This window comes from Myodes glareolus, chromosome 13 (genome assembly GCF_982192425.1).
Source record: "Myodes glareolus chromosome 13, mMyoGla1.1, whole genome shotgun sequence".
Taxonomy (NCBI): domain Eukaryota; kingdom Metazoa; phylum Chordata; class Mammalia; order Rodentia; family Cricetidae; genus Myodes; species Myodes glareolus.
The window spans coordinates 38,290,134-38,296,133 of NC_142038.1; the positions used below are offsets into that span (position 1 = coordinate 38,290,134).

Sequence of the window (6,000 nt, forward strand, 5' to 3'; positions counted from 1 at the left end):
GGATGCATCATCTCTTCACATCTTGCACTTATTTTCCAAACTCTGGGGCCATATATTCAACATGCAGTTTAATTTTTGTCTCTTATCATTTAAAAATTTATCCCGTTTCACAGTCATTTGTTATGCATCTCTAATTTGTCCTTTGCTGTATCCCAACAGAGTGGGGTCTATTCTGATAATTCATTTTATTAGATATTGGTGGTCTCCTTAGAAGTTCATTGCTGGTAGTAGTTCAGGATCTGAAACCATGTTTAAAAATTTATTTCTAATTAAAATATTACATCACTTGCTACTCCTCCCTCTCTTTCATGCAACTCATACCACATTTCTGTCCCTCCCCCAAAGTCATGGTCTCTTTTTCTTTAGTTATTGTTACACACACACACACACACACACAGAGAGAGAGAGAGAGAGAGAGAGAGAGAGAGAGAGAGAGAGAGAGAACATGCTGAGTCCATTTAGTATTATTTGCATATATATATGTTTTTATATATTTTTCTTTTGCTTTCGATATTAATTATAGTTAGAACATTTTTCCTTTCCTGTTCCTCCCTTCAAACACTACTGTATACCCATTCTTACTTCCCTTCAAATTTATTGCCTCTTTTTCATCAGTTATTGCTATATGCTTCTATGTATTTGTACACACATACATATTTACACTCGTAATATAACCTGTTGAATCCATATCACATTACTTGTGTATATGTTTTCAGAGCTGACCATTTGGTTTTGGATACCCAGTTGGTATGCTCTTCCCTGGAAAGGCCCACCTTTCCCACTCCCAGCTTTCCTCAGTTGCTTAGAGTTCTTTGTGTAGGGTTGAGACCTTGTGGGTTTTTCCTGTCTAGTCTGGAGTGTTTAAGGACTTCTTGGTTCCCAGTGCTCATTGGCTCAAGCTCTAGGAATCACACTGCCAAGCTTGTTTGCTTTTTCATTCTCTCCATCCAGACCCCTGTACCCAGAGGAAAGCTTCCCCTTGCCTTGTGCATTGCAATCTGAAGTGGTCCTCCCTGTTCTGCTATTCTAATGCCATGTCAAGCATTGCTTCTCCCAACACCCAGATTCACCAGGAAGTTTTTCTAGTCAAAGTGTCCACAGGGACTACGACCCTATACCGACTTTCTACTTCACCGTAAGTAACTAGCGATGGCATGGTATGCATTTAGTTTAGAAAGCATCTTCACATACAGCCTATGCCATGATCCAGTAGAAATCCTCAATCTCTTAAAGTCGCGTATGTTTAGCCTGGCTCCTTAGATCGTGGTAAGCAGGTCTCTTCTCATTTTTTCAAATATTATTTTGATTGCAGAAACATCTCTTTTTATGCTTTTGAGTTGTGAGGAATGGTTACTTCAGGACTCAGCACAGATTAGACTTTTATTGAATATTTCAGCAACAATGAGTTCTTCAGCTGGTGATAAGGGCTTCAGTTGGTGACAGAAATGAGAACAGAGCAGTTTTATGTTAGGACAAGATTAAATTGAGCTGAATGATTATACATGGATCAAATTACTGAACCTTGGGGAGAAATATAAGCCATATTAAATCAACAGTGACAAAACCCATCATAAGTCATATGTCTCAAGGATTGGAAAAATGAAACAATTGGATTATTCTGCTTTGTTTTCAGAATATATGACAAGTAATAATTTTCTGTTTACGAGAGATATTTACTTCTGAACTTTACATTTATCTCCTCATACATTTGTAAAATTCATTTAGTTCAGAAGCTGTTAAAGAAGTTTTTGCTCAAAATAAAACTTTGGTGTAAGACTACGTGAAACGATTTTGTCCATCTCCCCTTTTTCTGCATGTGTATTCATCCGTGTGGAGTCCGGGGGTTGATGTTAACTTTCTTATCCAATCTTCCAGGCTCTCTCCACCTTAGATTTTCAGAACGGGTCTTTCACCAAACATGGAGCCTGTCAATTTGGCTAGACTGGGTGTCTAGTAAGCCCCAGAATCCCCCTGCATCTGCCATGTTGATATTTAGTTTGCTTTCTTTTTATGCAGATGCTGAATACTGAACTCGGGTCCTCTGGGTTGTACAACAAGCACTTTACTGACTGAGCCTTCTTCACAGCCGTGCTTCACCAGTCTTTGGAAACCCATCATGTACAATTTTTAAAAAATTCAAAGAAGGGGGTGGTGAGATGGCTCATGGAGCTGGAGAGGTGGATCAGCAGTTAAGAGCACTGGCTGTTCTTCCAGACTCCTGAGTTCAATTCCCATCTGTGATGAGACTGGGTGCCCTCTTCTGGCCCATAGGGATACATGCAGGTGGGAAACTGTACATAATAAATAAATAAATCTTTAAAAAATTTCAAAGGAGGAGGTCTGCATTTTAATGTCCTTAAAAATATGGTGGGCTCTCTGTGTTCCAAGAAACAAAACATATTCAGCTATCTTGGTTAGTGAGAGATTCTGGGAAGGAAAGAAGAGGTGGGAAATTGTTTCCACTACTGAAGAAATTGTTACCTCATCCTGTAGCCCCAGCTTCAGGTGCAATGGCATCTTCGGTGCTTTCCGTCTTCCATTCACCACAGAACAGTAAGTCCTGACTCCCTTCTGCTTGATGGTTTCCTCATACTGATGACTTCAGTGACTGCTTTTCCTCTGGTTACCTTCTGGTTTCTATCTCCACTTTTATATTCTTGTCTGTTCATTCCTTTTGAATTTGCTATGTTGAATTGCCTTACAAAACATCTGACTCCATATTTTAGTCCTTCACTTGCTCTTAAGCTCTCTGTATTGCACTGTGATTTGAGAATCAATCTTTGGTTTAATTAGTTATGGCCAGACGGTGACAATGTGCCCAGACGGGCACAATGTTTAGAGAAGGTCTTCCCTAGGTTATATTTTACTGGTAAGTTTCTCCCAGGCTGAAGTTTATCCCATGAAGCTTAGTATGACTGAAAACTCTGTCTCATTAGGTACCCAAGTGGGAAGACATAGGAGTACTGTGACTTCGTGCTGAGAACTTATGAGACTGATTTAAATCCTTAATTTCATTGCTAACTTAGAGGCAGAAATTTAGCAAGCATGCAAATCAGATATTTGTGTCTGCCAGGCCAATTTATTTTCCCCAAAATAAGAAATATAAGGTCATGTGCTGAGTAGTCAGACAATTGGCTTGGGAAGCACACTCTGCGAGTTGGACAGCTTTGGAATGGAGAGGCGGCACATCCAGCTCATTCCGCTTTCTGCACATGACCCTCGCATATCTGGCTGAATGGAAATTGGCTCTACTTCTGACTCAATAGACCGGTGCTCAGGACAGGTTTATTGAATGTGAAAGTTCTCCTCTACTGGAATTTTTGGTAGAAATAAAAATCAATTCATGCCAGCATCAATCTACCTCTCTTGAGTTTTTCTTTGTTGCAAAATAAATACCTTCTTGGCGTCATTGACTTGAAGACAAAGTCCCAGCTTCTGAATGGGTTCAAAAGTGACTGTCTGCTTCTGACCTTGTCCTGTGTCTTTCACTCCAGTAGCACACAGTGGCCCCTTCTTTTGCTCTAGACACATGGATTTCATAGTTAATACCTTCCTCCAAATTAACTGATGAAACCTAAAAACCTCTTGCAGGATGGTGGGTGATGATACACTCAGTCAACCTATCCCTGAAATATTTGAGACATTAATTCAATAGGACCATTAATTTAATAGGAATCTAATCCTAGACATTAAGATTTTGGCTCCCACCTAAAATCATTTGTGCATTTCTAGCCAAGAAGCCCTTCTGTTATTTTAAAGTGATTTCCCATCTTCTGTATTAGTTACATTTCTATTGCTCTGTTAAAATAGTATGACCAAGGTAACTTCTAGAAGAAAGAGTTATTAGTGTTTACAGTTTCTGAAGCTTATAGAAGAGGCAGAGAGTGGCAGATATGGAGAAGAAAAGAAGCCCATATCTTGAATAAAAGCACATGCTAAGAACTGGGAATGGACAGACCCAGTAATACACTTCCTCTATCTTGGCTACACATTCTAACACCTATCCAAACCATACCATCAAATGGGGACCAAGCATTCTTTATTTTTCTATCTTTACCTGTTTCCCTTACTAAATATTTAGCTATGTGGTACCTAGGTGAAACTTAAGAGCCAGGCCTCAGCACACTGGGTGACTGTTAAAAAAGCCAGCTGTTTCTGTCATTACTTTCATTTTTGTGAAAGTTGTTTGCTTGCACTTCCTGCTTACTCAATTAATATTATTTCCTTACTGGGCCTCTGATGGAGTTGAAGATTAGGTAGTTATAGTTTATCAGACACAGAAAGCAAGTTATGGTAGAAGTAAATTAGGTATAAGACTTTGGACTCACCAAAATAGAATAGATATGAATATTTTCTCTGAATCTGTCAAATGCAAATGGGCTAGACATTGTTGATGTATTTATTACCTGTACATATTGTATATAGTCATTGTGCTTATTGCCTATAGTTTTCTTATATTCATTACAACCTTTTATATTTTAGACAAAAAGGGAAATATAGTGTCATTTCAATCGTATTTTAATGCAAGTATCTGACTCATAGATTGTTGAAATTGATTTGTCAAAATTGATTTGATTTGGAAATGTTCCTAGAAATGTTTGTTGGTCCTTGTAGAGGCAGACTGACTGTAGATTTGAAGACTTCCCTGACTAGTCAGCTTAAATCCCTAATGCCATGAAATAACACGATCAGGGTAAGAAACACTCCTCTTTTAAGGGTACAACTTTAATACTGATTCACTTTTATATTTAAGAGTCAACTGACAGTCTGCACTGTAAGAACATATTCCAGTCTATTAGTGTTTAGATTTGAATGCTTTGTTGAAAAGCTTGAGATGAACACCACACTTACTGTCTGTGAGCCAAAACAATAAAAGCCCTTAAATTTTAGAGAAACAAAGTTAGTGCTTGCTCATTGTGAAAGGCCTATTTCTTGGTATCTTTGGGTGATATCAAGCATGTGTGTATGTATGTATGTATGTATGTATGTGTACATATATGTGTGTGTATCATGTCTCTTCTCCCTTCATCATTGCATAGCAAGGCAGTCTCCTTTGAAGAATCGTTATCTACTATTAGTTGCAGTGCAAAGTAGAGTCTTACATATTATCTGGTACACTAATTAAATTGGATGAGGTGGTGAGGACCTATCCACAGCGGTAGAGCTAATGAGTCCTGCATTAGCACGGAGAGCAAAGACACAGCTGAAGACAAATGCTTTGCCTTAATTACACTGTTGTAGCTGTTGAGACAAGAGTGACATTTCTTTCCACTTGTAAGTAAAGTCTGTGATTGTATGAATTGTAAAACATCGTCTTAACTCTCCAAACTAACTAATGTTCAGTAAACGGTTTTTTTTTCCTTCATTGATTATATCCATTTAGGGGTTGAGAAATCAGTGCTTCTAATGGGATTCTAAATTGGTATTGATATCAGTTGTAGTTATTATAATGTGAAAAGTGTCACAAAGTAGGAGACTTAAGAAAGATACTTTAGAAAATATGGCATACGGTTACTTAAAAAAAAAAAACTACCAGGACCAATTATCAACAACTACAGCTGACGATCTCATGATAAAATAGACATAGAAATACATAACACGCCAGTCAGAAATGTCCTTACAGGCATGAGGACATTCTTGCTTCTTGTTTTTTTTTGTTCCTAAGTATCTAGAAATGTATCTAGAAATCAGTATCTAAGAATGTACCCGGCACATAGTAGGTTCTTAATAAATGTTTGATGAGTGAGTAGAAGTCACAAAAAGTGGTCTGTGTTCTCCAGATTACGTTTATGTTGAACCGACTTATTAGTTCATTAGGATTACACTTCCACTATAGTGTTAAAGCTGTGCAACTGGGGCTAGAAATTCGGCTCCTTGGTAGAGCGCTTACCTAGCGTGCATGAAGTCATAGGCTCAGAAAATAAAAAAAAAAGTCTCTTTTAAATTGTCTGAATACTACTTTCCAGATATTAGTTTCCAGTTATGAATGTGAGAATTGGG

The 6,000-nt window shown here is 38.0% G+C and overlaps 1 long non-coding RNA gene across 1 annotated transcript in view; it reads left to right on the forward strand.

Annotated features, from left to right (window-relative positions):
* The window catches only part of LOC146891745 (uncharacterized), a 70,570-nt gene extending 68,239 nt beyond the window's left edge, over nucleotides 1-2,331 (forward strand). Inside the window, exon 5 of the long non-coding RNA XR_014996943.2 lies at nucleotides 2,017-2,331. This is a non-coding gene — a long non-coding RNA (uncharacterized LOC146891745). The remainder of the gene's footprint in view (nucleotides 1-2,016) is intronic.
* Nucleotides 2,332-6,000: the final 3,669 nt, after the last annotated feature.